We start from the raw sequence: 22,086 nt of genomic DNA, 5'->3' as shown, positions 1-22,086 counted from the left end.
TCATTTTGACACATTCTTTCTATCTGTCGGTGGACCGGCTCAAGCTGCCTATCTAGTGAACTGGGCATTTAGCAGAATGATGAAGTTAAAATCAGAAGTTTTCTCTCCAGCTAAAGTATTTCTGTGTTTAGGGGCGAGGCGGGTTTTGTCCAGCTATTCCAAGGACGATTATGAAAATATAAATAGAAACAGTTTTTCTAAGGTCAACGTCAGACCTAAGTTTTTATTCATAAACCTGTGTATGAAAAAATATTCTTGCCCATAAATTGATAGTTAATAGGGCACAGATCCGCCCCCTCCTCACTATGGACCCAGTGTCTGAGCAACATGGAGGCTCTGAGAGTCATTATTAGACTGAGGGCAGCCAGACTAGTTTATTTTTACTAAATTATATTGCTGAGGGGCACAAACAGGCCTTCTGACATACAGACTAAAAATTTAAAATTAAAAAACAAATAAAAAAAGAAAAAAGAAAAAAAGAAAAAGAAAACTCAAAAAGGGCTCTAGGGGCATCAATGATAAAAAGAGCAGGGGCTCAAGCCCCCCTAAGAATTCATTATTGTTTTAGTTGTCATTTATTATTTGAAAAAGAGACTTTCTTTCTCTTAGTTATAACTCCACTGCCCCGCTTCTTAGCAGATTGAACGCAGTAGTCGTCTGGGCTGTTTTTTATGATAATTATTTGGGTGTCTGTCTGCTCCTCCAGGTTGTTCAATTATGACTATAACAGTTTCTGTGGCAGGAACGCTGCGGCTAACCACAAATATGAATGGGAGAAGCATCTCATATAAACACAGCTGACTTCCTTTATTTCAATTTTCTAAAATTAAAACAAGACACTGCAGGTATTTCAGCGGGCTTTGGGTCAACTATTTGGAGCGTGGTTTAAAGATTCACGCTCTGCAGTTTTACTAACTCTGCCCTGTTCACTGTCTTTCAGCTCAGGAAGTGAATATCTATCATATAATCACTTGGTTGCATTTATTTAGATTTTGTAGTACCTTTTGCCTGACAAACTGGGTAAAAGTATATTGTGCTTCCCACCAGAGAGCAATGGTGAATTACATCCAGTCCTGCTCATTTATCAGGGTTTCAAAGCTGGAGGGACTGTTCAGAATACAGCCAGTTTTCCTCCTAAGAAGAAGAATTGTGCTGCCAGGGAGAACAGTCACAGCTGGAGAGGATATAAAGTCTCTTTCTCCAACACAAAATTTGCTGTGTTGAAGTGGCGAAACATTCTTCTGCGTTTGATTCTAAAATTGGCAGAGTCTAGTGGTTATGTCTTCCACCTGTGTGCCAAATGCCACGTTCCACGTTATGAAACCCGAATTTAGCTGAAAAAGTCTTCAGTAACCTCATTTTGTTGAAAAAAGAAGGGAAAAATAAAAAAGAAACCTTTCAAAAGTTTATTACAAATAAATTATTTCTGGTAGACACTAGATAGCCTTAGTTTCTGACAAATAAGAAATGTCCTCTTACTGGTTAGAGTGCATTAAAAATGTTAAAAGCAATTTCAACAACAAACACAATGTTTTGCAATGCTTTCTCATTGACGCCAAAGCTTTTCTTGGTTACATCTACAGACATTCAGCCTGTGAGTTTCATACTAACAAAAAAATGTGCAAGTTTCCATGTCTGTCAATGAGTTCACTAAGTCCACTGGATGTGCTGCTTACACTGGATGTCGGGTGGAAAAGTAACAGTCAGGAATAGCTAGTCTCGTGAACTTCCATGGTGGGATGTGAAAGGGGATTATTTTCTGCATCATACTTTTACATTTCTTTTCATCATACCTTTACGGAAGAGGATTAGGGCCACCAAAAAAAAAAAAAACAAAAGAATTCTGAGATTAAAGTCAGAATGTCAGAATAATGACATTAATCTCAGAATTCTGAGAATAAAGTCAGAATTCTGTCTTTAATCTCAGAATTCTGACTTTTATCTCAGAATTCTTTTTTTTGTTTTCGGTGGCCCTAATCCTCTTCCGTATACCTTGTCAATTTAGCTAGAAAGTTAATTTCTCTAACAATGTGTGTACATCAGGCATGAAGTTGGAATGTGGTTCAAACATTTTAGTTAGTTTATTATAGATTACATACGAACTTTGTTAAGTAAAAATCGAATATGCTACATTTTTAGTGTAGTATCTACACTACATGAAGTCCCTGGTCTTCACATTTTTTTAATTATTTTTTTTTTACCATGATTGAACTAAAATGCCACTTGAAAGACGAGCCAGACAAGGGAGGCGTAAGGTTGACATTAAGAAATCTGATTCAGGCTAAAGAGTCACAAAAAAATCTATTTATTGTTATTGCCTCAGGACTTTTCTGCTCTTTCTTCATTTTCACCCTTTGGTTAGTTTCTGTGGCCAAAAATATGTACTTTTATTTATTTATTTATTTATTTATTTATTTATTTATTTATTTATTTATTTATTTATTTATTTATTTTGTAGTCTAAAGCAATATAATCACTCATGTCTAGTCATGTTTATGTTCAGCTGACACTCTATGCAAATTCATCATGTACACTCCCTCTTGTACAATTTGCAGTCTTCAACCTGCAATACAGAAAGTTTCTGTCTATTCACCAGCTAATGTAACAGAATATTTGCACATTTTGGTTGTACGGTGCTGGGGGGATGATGGGTAGAGCTAGTTCAACACTTTATTTCAAAGAGCTGCCTGATGTAAGCTGTCAACTCCAAGTTCTGTGGGTAAAAGAAACCCAAACATATGGTCGCTGAAGTTTTACTCAGAGTAATTTCAAACATTTTTGCAACAATTACACTCAAAGGATGTGGGACACTTGGGACTTGTTTTTGATCCTTTGCACGTAGGGTTTGGTAAACGATCACTCATGAAGTGACCCAGTTCCAATAATCAATAAAATCAGCCACAATATGCTTTCCTTCCAATTTTTTTTATCTCCTTTGGAAAATTCCAACACAATGAGTGAATTGTCTAATAAAAAGCTGAAGCATGTTTTTTACAGAAACAGGCCCTTGAGCATCCTCACTGGGAACAAATCTCTTGCTTACTTCCCATATTCACTTGGATGTGTAACACCGGGAAGTAATATTTCATATTGCGTGGCCCTTTCTGGGTGAATTTCTTTTTCCAAAAAGGATCACTCAAACTTGTCAGATGACTAAAAAGATGCACCAAGATCAATTTAATGTCATATCTGGCCTATGGGATATTATGTCACATTCCTGCTAATACTGAAAAATAAGTGTACACAGATGCATATGATGACTGAAACAACAAAATTATGTCTGAATTTAGTTTTCTTTTACTGCATAGCAACCATGCTTACTCCTACCTATCAAAACACTCTAAGGCAACTTCCAAGAAGTTTTTTTTTTTAAATTGAATACTTTTATGGTTAAGCTGCTGCAGCTGTGTGATAAGAAACAAAATTACGAAATCAAGTTTTTCTTTGTAGTACTAAACAACAAAACTCTCAATAAAATGGGTGATTCATATTTTAGTCATCAGTGCTGTTTTTATAGTCATTGTATCGAAAACAACTCCAGACCATATTGTTCCACTTTATTGCACAATATTTTATACCTGAGAGACTGCTAACAAGCCCAGAAACCCCACATTGCCCAACGCTGGTATACAATTTGTGTGGAAAACTTTTAACCATTTCAATTTTAGCAAATTAATCTTCAAAAGGTTGGAAAAGTTTGATTTGACATATTGGAAGAAGTCAGTCTGCAAGCTAAATGGCAGAACTCTACAATTTCTCCACAATTTGTCTCATTACATTCTCAAAATCCAATGTGTTTTATCTGGATTTTAAAGGGTTAATGCAATGTTTTATAATGGTCCCGTAAAGGACAGACCTAAAAACCTTTAGCAATTTCTAAGAGTGGAAAATTATGTCTACAAATACTCTATCTAATCTGACCATGAACTACTTGAGACTTGAACTATTTGCAAAGAAGAATGGGCAAATTGTTCAGTGTTTAAATTTGCAAAGATGGTAAAAACATACGTCAAAAGACTCACAAGTGGAATCACATCAATAGTTGTTTCTCAATATACAATATACAATATGTTTTCTTATCCCTCCTGTTCACAATTATACAACACTTTGTTTTGATTTCACTAATCTAGTTCAAACAAATTGAAATTTGGGATTGTAACATAACAAAATAAAAGGATGTTCAAAGGGTTGGGCATACTATTGCAAGACACTTTAATTTCTTCAGTGAAATAAGTACTTTCTGGTATGTTTCATGTGTCTGTTTCTCTTTATGTTTGAATTTAGGAACACATTGTTCATATCTTGCTTCAAACAACAACAGCCTGTTTGTTCTCTGCTGGATTAACAGTCAGTGGATTGTTCAGGTTTGCATGTTGGTGGTACCAACAGCCATACCAGACATTCCAGCCACCTCCAAGGACAAATCCTGCACGGCTCAACGTTTAAGACTTCAGCAAACACACTTAGCCATTACAAAGTTTCTTATGTAAGTAAATCTTGTTTTCCTGACATTTCGTCAGTCTTCACCCCTCAAAGTGAGACAACATCACCAGCAACATAGGAGTTTCCATAAAAGGTTAAAGCAGCACTGTCATTGCAAACCTTCACATAGTCATCCAGGCGGAAATGGTATGTATGTTTGCGAGCTTTCTTTGATTTCAGAATGTGTCTTTCCACTTTTGTGTTTCTTTTGCATCCTCCTTTCCATAGTTAGCTGGGTGTCTGGATGTATTCAGTAGCTTCCATCCATGAGACTAAAAGCAATTAAGATATTTCAAAAGATTTTCTACAAACAGAATGATTGATAGTTGTTCAAGTGAAGTCACACATGTGTTCTTTGTATCTGTAACTGCTGGAGATGTACTATTGAACTACAAAGACATTTCTTTATGATGAGTAAGATGGATGATTAACTTACTGAATGATCTTGTTCTTGTAGTTGGAGGACATCAAGTCTCTAATCACAGTTTTTCATCTGTTTGTTGTGGGGCAAAAACCATGTAAAGCACACGAGGACAAAACTTATCAGTTGAATTCTTGTCACGCATACTCAGATGTTCCCTCGTCAATTTATTGCAGATGATGGTCTGCAACGTTTGTACTGGCAAGCAGAACATCTGGTGTAAACTTTTTGAAAATGCAATGAACAATAGATCTTAAGGATTTATTCACACTTACAGGAAAAGAGATATCTGTATCAAAGTCACGACACAGCTTTTATGTGTGTTAGGGTTTGAGCATTTGCTTTCATTCAATAAAGCACAAATCTTATCATCACTTTTCTGATTTCCGCAAAAAGACATAAAAATTAAGATGAAGCTGAGCTGTTGTTTTTGCATTTCAAAGTAATTTCTCATGATTAAAAAAAATAAAAAATTGGAATAATAAATCCTGCTCCTTCTCTAACTAGTTCAAAATGTACAAGCCAAATATGAAAAGAATAAGATTTTTGCTTTTTTCTTCTTTCTACAATGCTATGCAAAAGTGTCCATATGTTGTAAACCTTTTCACAATTTGTCACATTACAACAAAAAATTTGAACGTACTTTATTTAGATTTTATGAGATTGACCAGCAAAAACAGGAAGAATATACAAGTTTTTCTAACAGATTTTCTTCCAGAATCTGCTTCATTAAGCTCCATCCTTAATTCGATCAACTGTGACCGGTTGTCCTATCCCTGAAAAAATAAATAAAACAAATAGCCCCAGCACGATACCGCCACTATGTTTCACCATGTTTGGATAGTATGTTCAAACTGAAGTACAGCATGAGTTTTCCTCCACACAAAGCACAAGCAGGAACAAAAAGTTAAAATTGACCAGAGCACCTTCGTCCACATGTTTGTTGTGTCCTCCAAATGGCTTGTGACAAAGTGAAAACGTGACTTTCTATGGCTTCCTTTCAGAGTTGGCTTTTTTTTTTTGCCAGCGTTTCCTAAAGTCCATGCTCGGAGGAGTGAATGACTAATAGCTGTCTGAGCTGTGGATCTCTCCAGTTCCCACAGAATATCTTGAAGAATTGCCCATTGTGTGGGTTTTGGTGGACAGTCATATCTCTAGCTTTGCAGTTGTGTCATATTCTTCCTATTTTGGGATGATGGATTGAATCATTCTCTGTGAGAACTTTTAAACCTTGGGTATTATTTCAAGCCTTCATATCGGAATATCGAGATATAAATGTGTGTGTGTGTGTGTGTGTGTGTGTGTGTGTGAGGTGAATGTGACTCTAGCGCTTTGAGTGGTCAAAATGACTGGATCAGCGCTATATAAGTCCAATCCATTTATCATTTTACCCTTTATGTGCAGGTCACTGTAGCAAATTTTATTTAGGGGTATTAGAGAAAAAGGAGCTGGATGCAAATGTCATGTCACATTTTCAGGGTTTTTTGTTAATTCATTAACCATATATTATTTTCCTTTCACTTTATTGAGCTAATTTGTGTTGGTTTATTACTTAAAAACCCAATAAATTCTGTTGAGATCTGTGGTTGCAATGGGACAAAATGTTGAAAGGTTTAAAGGGTACGAATAGTTTTGCAAGAAATTGTAACTGGAAAACTTTGCCTTTTTATGACGTCTAGAATGTATTGACCTCCTTTAATTTCATGCATCTATAAATTTCCGTCAGAACGGCTGCAGCTCAGTTAACTCATGTTTTAAAAGGTCACTTGTCGAGCCACACTACAGACTGCAATGAAAGTTATAACTTTTCCTTCACCGACTGTTGTTACGATCGAAGATTAATTTTTGTTGGAGAACTGTGTAACCTGATTTTGTTTAGAAATTAAGAGAACGCATTGTAACAAAACAACGGCATTTGCCAGAGGTAGCGGACAGTATAAACTGACGCTATGAACTCATTAACTGTTTAGTTAAGTGTTATGTCCGGCTGGAGCAGGCTGCGTCTGGTTTTCGTCTGGGCGGGAGCTGCTGCCCTCGCATTTCCTTCTCTCGGGCTCCCTGTAGAGGTAAAAATGACTCACTGAGTCAGCAGCTGGTCTCCGTCATCACCAGTATCACCCAGGATTCCACCAGAGGCAGGCAGCCAAATCATTGCACAGTGGCGACATCACTTCCCCTTTTTCCTTTTATGGATCTATTTTCTGCCAAGACAAAACAATGCTCGTGAGAAAAACATAAATGAAGATCAGAATTTTATTTGAGCAACTGAATTTGTTGTGTACATGCCTTATTTGAACATTAGGTAGGGACAGCAAAGAACTAGTAAGATTTTCCATACTTAAAAGTGCATTTAGTGTGGTTTTACCGATTGCCTTCAGTTCATTGTTGATTAATTATCCCTTGGTTGGCAATTGTTAGAGGTGGGTAATAACTTGCTATGTTAACTCAGTTGCATCTACTTCAGTAACTTTTTATAACAAAGTAGTATAAGTAGTTTTACAGCAACATACTTTTTATTTCTACTTGAAAAATTATTTTTGAAGTAACACAACTCTTACTTGAGTTCATGTTCTACTCTACACGTCAAAGGAAAAACAATCATTTGTGTTTTTTAATTTTTTAATTAAAATTTAAAATAACTGCATGTTTGATTTAGTCTTCTGGCCTAAACAGGATTCCTTTAGATAATTACATCATAAGCCAAAAAATAATCTATAAAATGGGATAAACATTGATATGGAATTCTGCACAAAGTCTGAAACAGTGCTATATGATTAGCTGACTTTGATGGTATTGCAAACTAAGTGCTTTGGAAATACCGTAAAGAAATAGATTGATAAGAACTGAAATTGGATTTGACTTGGACCCATCTTTGACTGAATAGAAATGGAGAAAAACATATGGCTGAAAATGAGATGGATTACTCAGATAGTGTTATTGCAACATTTTTTTGCTTAAATCCTAGTTTTTGCTTAAATCCTCCTGAAATCTTCCATCCTAAAGTGTGAATCCCACTTAAGCTTAAGGTTGTGCCAAACATGAAATAAATTTTGGAAACATGTTTCCTTCCTCTCTTGACCCGGTTAATCATATAAACACAGAAATATATGTTTATATTCTGTTCTCATTTTCCCATCCAATGTATTTGCTTTGGGTTTTAGTGGCAAACACAGACACCTTGATGGTTGTGTCATCTACTTGTATTACCACAATCATAGCAGGCCCACCACAGACAGCCCTCCACTGACCGTCTGACAACAAGCCTTGCGTTTCCGCCAGAGCTCACAGACGCCCTTGTGATTGAACTGAACTGTGATTCTGCTGGCGTTTGTGTTTGGAAGCCAGCTGTACTGCCCTAGAAATGAAAGATGTTGACAAAATACACCTGCTCAAATTCATTTTGACATGTGAGTTTATTTTTATTTATTTCACCTTTATTTCACCAGAAAATTCCCAATGAGATTGCATATCTCTTTTGCGAGAGAATCCTGTCCAAGACTGGCAGCAACACAAAGCGATAACAGACATTCCAAACAAAAACAGAGAAAATTTAACACTAAAGAAAATGTTGAAACAAATGTATCAGACGTAGAACACGAAGGCCTCTGTTTCAGCCTGAACTGTTTATTACAGATGAGTGAATTTTGTTATTAAATGTTTAAACCGAGGTGTTTAGTTTTCACCATTCCACTGGCAGGAACGGACAGGCAGGTCCACGCCTCACTATGCTTTTCTGAAAAGGGAGGTGCCAGGCAGAATGTTGTTTATTTTGAGGCGTCGCCATGGAATCTCCTGTCCCTTCTGTTTTGACCAAATATTAAAGGCGTTGGAAATGGGAGCTGGATCTGTCAACACCCTACTGTCAGTTTACTCTCCTTGATGTTTATCCACGAGGGTTGGTAGAAAATAAAACACCTGAATTCGGAGACTAAGGGAGAAGAAAGACCATCTTTGTTTTTGCCACCTGTTTGGTTTTCCAGGTGTGACACCATCAAGAAGTTTTTGCTGTACTTCTTCTTGCCTTGTTTATGGCTTTAGTAAAGATGACCAGTGAAAAGACGGACATGAGTTTTGATTTCAATATAGCAACTTAAAATCTCTATATTAATTGTTGATCCTGGAGAGAATCTCTTGACTCTGATGAGACAACAATAATGTAGAAGCTGAATGAACAGAGATTAGCTGATTGTATCTGATTTTTCCTGCAGAGAAAAAATATGTAATGAATGAAATATTAGCAGGACTTACTGTGAATGACAATAGATCAATTTCTTCTCAAAAATAGATTTTTCCTGTGCAAATTTTAGAGGTACAGTCATTTAGACAATCCTTACATGACATAAATAGCAACAATGCTAATCACATTTTAAGTGTTTAAAACCAATTATGTCATGCTCCTCAATAGCAATGATAAGCATGTTGACTGAGTTAGGCTGGTGATGAACATGCTTTAAAAAAGGAAAGTTAAAAAAAATATTTTTGGCACCAGTGGCCTTTATTAAACTGAAATGTGACAGAAAAGAGAAAGGGAAGACATGCACCACAAACTGAACCTAGAATAACTGTGTTAAGATAAAAGGAAGCCACCGATTCCAGTAAATGTTTGACAAGTCAAGATACAAGCAATTTCAGGAAAGGCTTTTTTAAGGTACAGTCAAATAATCTTTCTAAGATTATGGTCTAAACATATGTCAGTGGTGACTAGTTACCATGCTATGGAGACGGAGGACAACCCATAAAGGCAGAAACTTGCCAACAAGTCATGTCAGCTCACCTTTAGCAGCTGCTCATTTCTGAGAAAGCTCACGACCTGTGTTCATAGGACATTTTTGACCATTCTTCCCAAAGTCCATTTGTGAAATCATGCAATCATGTTGAACCAGAAGTTCTTTCTCCCAGTTTCCACTTGAGTTGATCCTAAAGGATTGGCACCAAATCTAAAACAATCTATAACTCTGCTAAGAAGCAGACATTATCCAAATACTTTTATTGCAGTGAGAGTTGCCAGACATTCTGGATACGAGGTTCTATCATCTGGTTCCTCTGTAGGATGGCTTAACAACAGAGTGAGGAGCTCCGTCATTTTGGGGAGCTAAATGTGGAGCTCCACAATAAAGTTGTTTTGCACACCTGATCAGATACCTTCCTCTGGAAGTTGGGTCTGGAGAAAAGGCTGCAGGGACTATATGTTCCTTGTGGCCTGAAAATGCTTTGAGATGAGTTCGTTTTTTTTCTGTATAACTGGAGCAGATGAATTATTTCCAAGGGAATCTTTTGACTCAGGTTGTTTGGATTGAAATCCTCAATAAGAGCAGTTGTTGATGAGCAGTGCTGTTTCTGTTGTTAACTAACAACATTATTGTGACCTATTTAAAGTGTCTCGTGGGACTATGTGGTGCAGAAGTAAAATTTCCTTTCCTGTGCTGCTCTGTTCCGTTTGTCTTCCAGGCCAAAATGACACCATGCCTCTGTAAAGAGGCCAAAGAACCTTTCCCTCTCCTTCAACTACAGAGACTGCTTTTATTGTGATTTTACATTCGGGTTTGAAAAGAAAAGAGAAAAAGGAGAAATAAATTTGAAGATTATGAGGTGAGAAACACAAGAAAAGCTTATTTCTTTACTTACGCTTGGGACAGAGTTTATTCTCACTGGAAACTCAGGACTAACTCTTAGGTTTCCAGGCTCTGAGATCATTGCACTGCAGCTACATCTCAGCCAGTCTACGGGACCAAATCACACTTCATAAAAAACACAATGCAGTGGCAAATCCAGAGAGGTCGGTAAATTTCAACCCACAAGAGACCTGAGCTGAAGAGTCGAGTCTTGCATAATTACCATCAGTTAGTGCTCAATGTGAACTGTGATGAACATAAATAAAACTTTGTGGCAGCAGAAAACAGCTGCAGCTCTCCTTTGTCTCATCCCATCTTTCCCAGAAAAAGGAGCGATCGGAAACCCACTGACTGAAAACACCTTCGTCCCATCATCTGGTCCTCTTTAACACTCAACTATGATCCCACCCACTCAGGCTCATGTGCCGTGTGATACTTCAGCTGGAACTGCCAACATGTGGATCTTTTTTTATTTTTCTGTTGGGCGAATATGAAGGAATTTCAATGTTGTTTTTTTTTTGTCTGTCACCCAATGAAAGAGCCAATTCTTTACTTTCCAAAGGAAATAATCTGCACATGTTGATTCCCAATAGAACTAACACCACTGTGCACATACATGAGTGATTTATTCTTCCTACAGTATTTATTAAAAATATATGAAATTGCTAAACAAATGGTAACTAATTGCTTGTTTCTAAGCACTTTCAAAGGATTCTTTTATTTTTTTTTTACATTTTAGCTCGTGTACTTTGGATTGTGAGTCCACAGACTGTCGCTATGCAGAAATCCTGTATACAATCCTGCAGCTGACCTCTTAAGTAAGCGCCTCTAAGTTGGCTGCATGTCAAATGGCAAGTCCAAATCCATGGAGGACAATGGGAGTCAAAGGAGGACACAAGGGGGCAGGGAAAAATCTTTGAGTCACGCAGCCCTACACAGTGAATCATTGCAAAGGGCCTGGTGACTGAATGACTTGTGTTTGGATCCGTCACAGCCGTGGAAATGGCTGGAATCTTAGCCACTGGCCGTTTCACGTCTGTAGCCTTGACAGAATTGTGAGGTGATGAGCCCACACACTTGTTAAGTCAGAAGTGACTTATTCATGTTGAGACAGCTCAGCGTGTTTGAAGTCAAAAACCCGCAAATGCAAATGTTTTCTCCTCAGGGTACGGTGTGTTCTCAGTGTGAAAGCAACTGAAGAGGGGACAAATGGATAAAAACAATTTGAGATCTTTACGTTTGGATGTGAAAACGTGCATTTGTAGAGAGAGAAGAGCAAAAACAAGCTCAGTGTGTGATAGTTTACATACCAACGAGGAGGCAGATTATGAGAACCCACAGAGCAAAGACAGGAAGAACCAAACTAAACACAAGAGGAATATTTCACCTTAACGCTAAACCCATAGCTGAGTTTGTGCCAGTTTCAAGCTGAGACAGTCAAAGCTAAATTTAGACATTGAGGGGATATGGGAGAAGAAAACTTTGAGCTGCTGTTTTTTCCTCTCCTCACTTCTTTATAGCTTCCGACTTCTCTATCTGCCTGAGTTTAGCTGTGTAATGCCTTCTGATGCTCTTGCAGCTTCTGTCTTTGTCTGTCATGTGCATCCCACATGATACATGACGTGCTTAAAGGCAGCTGGGGAGTCAGTCCACTTCTTCCTTCACAGCAAGCATATGCCCAGATGTGGAAACAGTCATTGTATTACTTGAAGGCATTCTTATTAAAGCGGGGATCATATCGGTGCAGACTGCCGAGTCTGGGACAAAAGCTCATTGAACCTTTGAAATAAAACAAAACAGGCTTTCATAACAGAATGGAACATTTTCATTTGTGACTTTCTTTGAAGAAGGTCTGCCTTATTTGCAACCAAAAACAGAGCTAAAACTTTTCTCCTTAAGTATTTCATCTCGCTCTTTATAAAGTTGAAATGTGGAGAATATATGACATTTTTAAACTTGGAAGTCTTACATTATTGGGAAAAGCGGTTTCTGAAAACTGATGCTTTCATCCCTTTTCTCTCGTCACACATTTGAGTTTTATATTGAAATTATTCAGCTGATGAGAGTCTGTTTTTCTTTTTTTCCAGTTTCTGTTTTTTATTTGCCTTTATGTTTTCATAAAACTGACTTTTTTTCATTGATTTTCAGAACCTTATGTAAACATCAACAGAAGTAAACAAAAACAATCCACCCCAAATCAACAAGGAGCATTGCAGTGTCCACATAAAAATATACATAACAGCCTATACACACAAAATACAGCCAGACATTCACGGGCATTGTTTATAGTAGTCGAAACTGTCGGACAGCCGAGTGAGTGATACATTGAATGTAAAATAAAAAAATTTAAAAAAGGTCGAGTAGTTCAGTACTCATCTCCAGTTGAAATCAGTCTCTGTAAGAAAGATTGCAATGGGTTCCAGAGCCTCCAGAATTTGTCTGACTTTTAATGAAGATAAAAAGTTGTTTCAATGCTTTTCTCTGCAGCTCCTTCAGCTGTATAGGATTGTGTAGAGAAGTTGGTTAAGTTACTCATTTAGTAGCTTCAGGTTTTTCCAAGAAACAGCATGTACACACCATGATGCTGCCAGCACAAAATTTCACTATGGGGAATTTTTTCAGGGTAATGAATAGTTTTCATTTTCCTTCACCTATACGTCAAAGAACCTTCTTTTGCAGATTAACACTTCCAGAGTTACCCTTTAGCTGCTTCTCCGATGGATACCTGGTCTGTCATCTTAGGTGATGGAAATGCTTTCATGTAAGAGCAATACCAAATAATTTTTACAAATTTTAAGAATTTGTAAAAATGATTAAAAGTCATGAATCATTTGCCTTCCATTCTGCATTTATGCACCAAGGTGGATTGCTAATGATTCACAGATTTTTCTTTATTTTTATGAATGCTGGGAGATGCAGTTCAATCAATCCATTATAAAATGGAAGTTCTTCTGACCTTTGCCCAACCTCTGACCCCCTGAAAGCTTGAGAAACAGCGGACTCCTGCCTATCCAGTATTCACAGACTCTTCTCTGAGTATGACTCCAAACGATTAGACTATTAAAATATTTGTTAAAGAACACATCTAAAATAATTTGAAAGAATATGAAACCTGGAAAGCTGAAATAACTAGGCACAGTGTTACTTGACACACTATTAGTTGGCATTTGCAAAGCAGCCTATAGGGGAGAGCCATTCATTTTCCTGGAAGCTAACTGGATGTACCCCCAAGAACAGCGATACAGACGACTGCAGATTACTTTCTGTAGTATAGTCCCAAGATAGTTTCCATTGTGCATATAGATGCAAATTAAGGTAGATTTGATGTTTGAACTTTTATGTAGCACTAAGCATTGATCTCTAACCGATGCATATATTGGAGGGCAACTGTATGTCCGAGCTTCCTTGCGACATTCCAAGGCTTGAGCATGTATAGAAAATTGCTGAGGAGTTTGGTTCTATGGATAAATAAGATAAGCAATTTAACTGACCTTCAGCTCAGTTAAGGGATGAGGAAAATCTTCAGATCTTTTGATGTCTAGATCCCTGTCTTTTCTTTGCTTTGGTCTATGCTAGCAAGTTCAGAGCATAGTAGCAGATCAAGTCTCAATCAGATAAAGAAGCTTTACAACTTGAGGACATCACACGTGTTATTTTCTGCAGAGATAAGTCCTGGGGAATGTGGTCAGGGACTGAATCTACACCAAGGACATGTTAAAATCTGTAAAGCAGATTATTTAGGTTTCCAAACAGTAACTCTAAATAGTTTCTGTAAGAGCTTAAAAAATGGACAACCTCCAAAAACTATAATAGTCTAAAAAAGCTAGTTTTTCTCTTGTTTGCTTTGGAAAGCTGTTTTAGTTCTTGAGGTAGCAAGTACAGCATCTGTTTCTGTGAAATTTTGCAACATCTCTTTGTCTATTCATGCATTTTCATTCCTGGTCACGCTTTAAGCACGTGCTATTAGCTCACAAGCTTTTTGGGAATCAATCACATCAGCAAAATATATTGCAAATTATATATAATTTTACTCAGAATGGAGACCAAACTTACCGCTACCTGATTCAGCATCCACAGGCCAAGTTAGGTCTGAGCTGTTCTCTGTCTCCATGTGGATGCTTAATTGAGACGACATTAGAGCAGACATTAGAACACATTTGAACTGGTAGGAAAAACACAGCAGGCTGCCACAGGACTGTATATCCTATCGTCTGTTGGTTCAAGTTTGGTGGTAGAACAAATATTGACGTCAGGCTCATGTGCTTCTTTTCTTACAAAGCTCACTTAAAGAGATGGCGAACCGCAACATCCCCTGCCTTTCTCTCCTTAGCTGCAGGACTCCAAGCCGCACAAAAGACCAGCCATCAGTAGACATCTCGTATGGCTGCTGTCAGCATGGTCATTACGTCTTTCAGTCTGGATCTGTTTAAACAAGATTCTCAGATGGCCAGTGCCCACACAAAACCAGCTCCCAGCCATGAGATGATTTGCTTCTTCTGGCTAAATTCGTGCCTTGGTCTATTTAATGGGTGGTCAGCCAAATTCACTAAGATAGAGAGAGTAAACAGTCAAATTTATGTTTATGTTATCTGTCTTATCTCTTGGTTGCTTGCAACAAATAGCAGCAAAACAATTTTAACGTGTTTCTACTATCACCATAGAGGAATGATCTAGTCATCAGTGAAAATTTTAAAAAATCACCAATCCAACCTTTTCTGATTGGTACCAATTTTTTTCTTTTTTTGTATTTCTATATTGCTCTGTTTCTGACATGTTTGGGTTTCATTTATATGTGTATTTTGATTATTTTGTTTCTTCAGTCCTTATGTCATGTTTCTCCTCTTTCCTCTGTAATTCATCTCAGCTGTTCCTCCGGCCCTTGATTATTCGATGTGTATATTCTCACCTGTGTCATGAGCTACATACCCATTGAGTGTAAAATCGCATAAATTGGAATTACAAAAATAAATTAGCTTAATGGAAACAAGGCAATTTTGATAAAAACACAATTTTGGATCAAAAGTTTTTTGTACTAGGAGGTGTTTTTTTTGTCTGTATAGAGATTAGTGTATTTCACAAAACTGCAATGGAAACACTATCTTCGCATCATGTGATCAACAACTGGATGTTACTACTGGCGGAAAAGATGACAAACAGTTGTAGGACGATGGTGCTGCATGTTCTTCAAGGAGATTGTGTGAACAAACTTATTTACGTGTTTTATTTGTGTTTCTTAGTTAATTGGAACACAACAATTGCAAAATTGTTCTTTGACTTTAAGGTAATATTAACACTTTTGTGCACAATTTTAATGGAAATGCAGCTATTGCTCGCCACAAAATTCTTACAGCAACCTCTGCTCTTTCATGTTTTGCCTGCCACAATTGTCTGAGCTCTACAAACATCTGAGTTTATTGTTAATATAGTAGGATGAAAACCTCACCACGAGAGTTAAGTATATTATTGCATTGGCTCACGTAGTCTACATATAGAGACATAATGTTTCCTGTTTTTTCTAGACATAGGACATACCTGTCTGTCTGTGTCCAGTAGCAGCATGTCCTCAGCTCAGAACATCAGTGTCTTCTTATAGGAAAACCACCTGCTGGATAGATTCTCAGAATACTTTGTACTCTGTGATTTAAACCATCTGTTTTTGTTGTTAGTCACTTATAGCTCAACCAAAGACTGAAGATGTTTTTTTTTTCCTTCCATGGTACCATGTGGATTTTACCCATTGAATTGGATCTCTGTGCTCTCCATAAACATTAAAGAACCCTCTTTCAGTCACTAAAAAGGTCCTGAATGATCTTTCAAAAACAACTCTGAATACCTTCACCCAGTATAATTGGCTATTCAGCCAGAAATCCCACTTTGGGGACAGGAACAGCTGGTTTGTATCGTTTTCTTTACTTAAGTAGAAACACATGTCACTGACCTGTGGCAAAGAGGGTCCACAAAATGCACTTGAAATTATATTCAAATGTTGCACTAATGCATGTAATTAAAGTGACATTATTAGTTACATTTTTAGATACAACAAAAATGATTTATATCAAACGGTTTAGATCAAACTATGTTCATATCTTACAATAGCCTGCAAGTCTTCCTATATCTTCCTATATCCAGAGTTATAGGATATTACTCATCACTTCGGTTTTGAAGTGGTGAGACTTCAAAACTGATATACACTACCATATAATGGGACTGAGCTTAAGTTATCCACCACATAATTTAATTTAGTCTTGAGATGAACAACGGTCCTAGTAACATTTCCCAAAGGTCTTTCAAATGTAATTGGAAAAACAAACAAACAAACAATGGAATGTATTGATAGGCCATATGTATGAAAAAACAAGTCTTTCCACTTTACAATTATCAGGTACATTGTGTTGTTCTGTCATAGATTCAGATAACATACACTAAAGTTTGTTATTGTGCTGTAACTAAATTTTACAAAGTCCAATTGGAATGAATATTTTCTAAAGACATTCTATCATCACATTCCCATTTCAAAAGTTTTAAAAATCCAATCTTTTCTGGATTTTGCAAGTTTAAAAGCTTTCAATACAACTTTTCTTTGCACAGACTAAAAACTTATTGCTGAGCTCTGACTGTAACTAAGTCAGTGCTCCCCAAGAAATATTAATCTGGCAGAGAGTAAAGATTCAACAAGTACATTATACTGTCAGCAGAATTCTCAACAATGAAAAGCTCTCACTTTTGCTTGGAACCAAGTGTGAGAACATAATTGTATTTAGAGTTAAATGAGACAGACTGACTGCCTGGCATCCGTCACATCCAGGAGACCAGACAGGCAAAATTGGCCTTGTTTACAACACCAAACTGGATACTGGAATTTCATATATAATGCCAAACTTTGCAGGAATACAGCTCTTTTGTACAATTTGTCATAATTATGCAGTACTTCCAGTTAATGAGAGAGAGTGTTAAAGTAAATTAATTATTGTTTGACTCAGATGCTGATGTGCTTTGAACCCAAAATGTGACTAGAAGTTAGCCGAGATCATGTCTCTTTAAAGCTGCACTATACAACTTTGACAAAAAATATTTTTTTACCTATTGCAAACTAAATTTAGTTTGTAAACTAAATTTTTACAAACTAAATTTAGTAAAAATTTAGTTTGTTTGCCTTCTCCCAGTGTTCCCAGTTCTAAATGAAAACAACCAGTCAGAGCAAGAACAAGATCAATAACCCACATGCATGTGTGGCTCACCCCTTGCTGTTCTGCCATCACACAAAGGTTGTTATGAATGCTAAGGCTAGTTAGCATGGTCATAGACAATGATGGATAAGCAGTTTTCCTGTAATGGTGAGTTGAGCACATTTAGAACCACATTCATGAAGTTGACTGACAGCACTAAGACCCTCCTCTTTGTTCTGATTGGTTGCTTTTGGTCGGGAGCGGTGCATTTCTCCAGAATAGTATCTCAGGGAGGAGGTGGAGGATATCAATCAAAGATGATCTGTTTCAACGTACTATCACGACATGGTGATAGTTTTAGCAAATATGTTAAAAAGATACATTTTTTCATAAAAGTTACATTCTGCAGTTTTAATACACATGACAGATAACGGCTTGTGTTCTACTACATACTCATTTGCATTCGGAGTGTGTAATTAAACGTTTCCATGTCAACAAAAGCATCAGAAATTTCCATTGAGGTTTGAAATCCAGCATGGAAAGTTAGAGGTTTGATACCAGCTCCGACCTCAAAACTTAAAATGGTTTTGAGTGTATATTTCATTTTCATAGCTGCATGAATAAATTAACTAACCCCCATTAAAAAACATCACTTCTGTACATATAGGTTCTTATTGACCTCTTTCATTAGCATTAACTAGCCTGGTTCCAGAGCACAAGGGTTTGAAAATCCCACTGGTTTGGTGACAGGCAAATGAAAAATGGTCATGTTGGGTTTGTTGAGTTCTCGATAAATGGAACAAATAAAAACAGAATTAATAATTGACATGTATGTTCTAAGGAAAAATAGTATAGCATTCCCAGGAGATGTAGGAACTGAAAATTTACGATTACAACTCCTGTCAGTGGTGAAAAGGAGGATTTAGGTCATGGGCCCCCTGAAAGCTAGAGTTATTGCTTTGCTAAACTTGCAGTAATTCAAGGGCTGCCAAATAAATTACCACATTACTCATCAGGATGGATGGATGCAGAGACAAAATTGCTGGTGATTGGAAGCTGAGTTTGTACGCTTGTGTTCAGAGGTTTTTGGGAACTTTACCATCTGTAAATGATCAGCAGAAGATTGTTTTACCTGACATTTAGTCGGTTGCAACCAATTTGTCTTGTCCGATGTATCAAAGAAGAAATAGGCCAATTTCTGGTCTTAGTTTTGTTATTAATGCTTTAAATGTTTTGTCTTTTGCCATTGCTTAGTGTTACATTGTGTACAAATGTTTTTGCAACTTCCATTGGGAGAAAATTTCAATCATTGATGAATATTTACAAAATGGATAAACTATATTAATGCAGATAATTAAATCTACCCCATAATCATTCTTGCAATCTCTCATACTCAAGATAGAGTATTAAATACCAATGCACTGAGCGATCATTATCACCGAAAGAGAGAAGCAAGAAGAGTCCTGTATAATTGACAGGAATGACATTTATTTAGGATTAATCAAAGATAATTATAGGAAAAAATCAGTCAGAATTATAAATAGAACAAATCATTTAATTTATTGTGGCTCAAGCTATTAGAAATAAGAGCCAAAAACCAAACTAATCTGAAGAACAAATATGCTGATGCACATTCAACTCTAAATTCTTACAACAGGAAAAAAAGGGAAGTATATGGATAGAGAACTGACTATTACAAATACTCCAGGAACTTATTAAAATCTTAGATTAATTAATTAAAAATTTTAAACAAAAGTGTTTGTAAAAACTTGACGTATTAGCTTCATTTTGAATTAAATTACTGAAATTATCTTTTATTTTTTTTCTTCAGTAGTACGCAACTCTGTGATACCAAGACTGCATGTAAAGGGAAAACATTTAAAGTGAATTCTGAGCTTGCTGAATGGTGCTAGTGAGCATGTGCCTATCTTTGACTACTCTGTTGGAAGAACATACATCTGGCTGTGGAGATTTATACAGGTCATGGTTGGGCTGCAATGTTTAACATGAGAAATGACAAAAAATCTTTGTGTTACCATGTGAAACTATGTTTAAACATATTTATATATAAATATTTAAGCCGATTTTGACATGTGACCTTAACTTAATTTGTCATAAGACATCAACTCACTGTTTAGATTTTACAAGCAGACATGTCTCCGTGTTATGCTGACAAATCTCACACCCTCGTGTGCTCAGTGGAGACAGTACACACACTGTCTGGAGCCCTAAAAGTGGTTTATCATAGAGGATCCATCAAATTTCCACTTTATCTCAGGGAGCCTGAACTCCCATGTCTCTTAAAAATTTTACATTCAACCAAAACGCCTGTTTGATTCATTATAGGTTATATTATTAATACAGAAAATATATTTAATCCATATTATGTCATATTACAGTTTATGTAGTTTTTTTAGAGGTAATATTCTATAACAAACATTCTGGTTCTGCTGAAGCTGTGTTGTGAGGCCCTGTAAGTCACTGCAGTGTTGATGTTGAAAGTGGAATTATGGTAAGAATGTGGAGTGACGTGCCGGGGCAGACTGTACTTGGCTGTTTTGTCTTGGTGGTGGTCTGAGGCTGCTTAATAGCAGTGCTTTGCTTCTGGAAAAGTAGTGAGCTTCTGGATTGATTAAATATCCCCAAGAACCAGCATCTGGCAGCGTTAATACATCACACACATCTCCAGTGCTCTGGGATCAAGTGCCGCCTCTTGATCACCCGTGGAGAGAAATACCACACAGAAGCCTCTAGTGTACTCTGAGACCGTTTGTTCGTTGAGTGCAGCACACAAAAATGTTTTCAAATGATTCAAGAAAGAAAGAGAAATTTGTGGTCCTTGCAGAGCTCATCAGTCGTTGGTTTAATTCAGAAATCCAGCTGGAATTTATTATAAGCTCTAAATGTGACAGTAGAAATCATTTTTCAAAGGATTTTGAAAAGAAAAAATCTGGAGAAAGTCAGTACAAGCTGTTTTTCTCCAAGTTGCAGGGCAAATTCCAGTCAAACGTCACACAGTTCTTTCATCTCGGAATGATGTTTAAATACATAATTATATCTGCATTATAACAGTGGAAGCATGGTTTAATTCAGTTCAGAGTAAATTAACAAAGAGCTTCATCATGATGAAGGAATACGGTAAATAGATCTGGGATTATAAATAATGTTTAAAGCAGAAATTTAAAGCAGGGTTACATTATATGAAAATAGCCAGAGTACTGCATAACTGCAAACCTACCAAGACATAGGCATCCACCAAAACTGACAAATTAGCATTGATAGCATAAGAGGCAATAAGGTAAACTGCTGAAGAGATCCACAGTTCCTGCGAGGGACTGTTGAGATGGCAACAAGTAGTCATGCACTCAACACATCTGGCTTTTATAAATTTGGTAAATTAGTGGCAATAAAGCCATTAATAAAAAATTCATGTCTTGGGGTGGCCACAAGCCATGTAGGGGGCAAAGAAAACATCTGGAACAGGGTGTTCTCAAGTAGACACAAATTAAACTACATGTAAAACCTTGCGTGGGATATAAAATCAACTACAGCTCCATCCTCTAGTTCATCATCAGCTCCTGTCTGGCCGGTGCAGCCTCTTGTTCCTCAACTCCCACACTCAGTGTGGTGCAACAATATAAGGCAGGCACAAATGAGGACAGGTTTTTGTCTGCAAAAAAACCCCCTTCTATAATCATATACTGGGAACGCACAGCAGAAATCTTTCAGTATGAGGTGTGATTACTTGCGTCTTTTTCTCCATCCAGACCGCTGCGCTGCAGGATGTTAACATCAGAGGAAAGTTCAACAAATCTGTGGTTAGTTACAGACGTGGCTCTGATGTTTGACTCCTGTATTTTCGACAAAAACGTCGAGCTTCTGAAGTTGTTATGACACATTGTGCAAACTGCTGTAGGATTTCATGTTTTGTTCCATCATTGAGATGAAAAACTGCAAATTGTGGAGTGTTTTCTTTTGCGGTTGAAGATACAGTACAAACTCTCATAAATACAGCATGTGCGTTAGCTAAAAATGTCCAAATACTGTGATGTATGTCAACTCAAGTGTGTCGTGTTAACAGATCATTGGTTTGCTGTGTGTGTGTGCGCGTGAATATATATACACTACGCTGTGTCAACATAATTTTGCAGACATGATTGCTCTCTGGCGCTAATGGACAGCTCAACAGCTGAAAACACAGACGTGCAGATCTGTACTGGTTTCATGCCAGTACTCATCAGAATACTGGCGTAATAGACAGTAGAAATGGTGCCATGCATACTTCACTTAGGCCGAGGCAAAAGCATCCCTGACTTTACACAACAACACTTGTAAGCAAGAGAAGACATCAGCTTGTCTCTGATTCAGAGAGCCAGAAGTCTGGCCATGAAATAAAGTTCTACAA

The 22,086-nt window shown here is 37.1% G+C and overlaps 1 protein-coding gene across 1 annotated transcript in view; it reads left to right on the top strand.

Annotated features, from left to right (window-relative positions):
* Positions 1 to 4,410: 4,410 nt before the first annotated feature.
* LOC122846572 (KATNB1-like protein 1) overlaps positions 4,411 to 22,086 on the top strand; it is a 32,576-nt gene continuing 14,900 nt past the window's right edge. The window contains exon 1 of the mRNA XM_044143608.1: positions 4,411 to 4,629. The gene's annotated coding sequence lies outside the window, so the exon portion shown is untranslated. The remainder of the gene's footprint in view (positions 4,630 to 22,086) is intronic.

This window comes from Gambusia affinis, linkage group LG16 (genome assembly GCF_019740435.1).
Source record: "Gambusia affinis linkage group LG16, SWU_Gaff_1.0, whole genome shotgun sequence".
NCBI classification, from domain to species: domain Eukaryota; kingdom Metazoa; phylum Chordata; class Actinopteri; order Cyprinodontiformes; family Poeciliidae; genus Gambusia; species Gambusia affinis.
The sequence above is the reverse complement of the archived record's forward strand: the minus strand, read 5'-3'. Positions and strand labels throughout refer to the sequence as shown.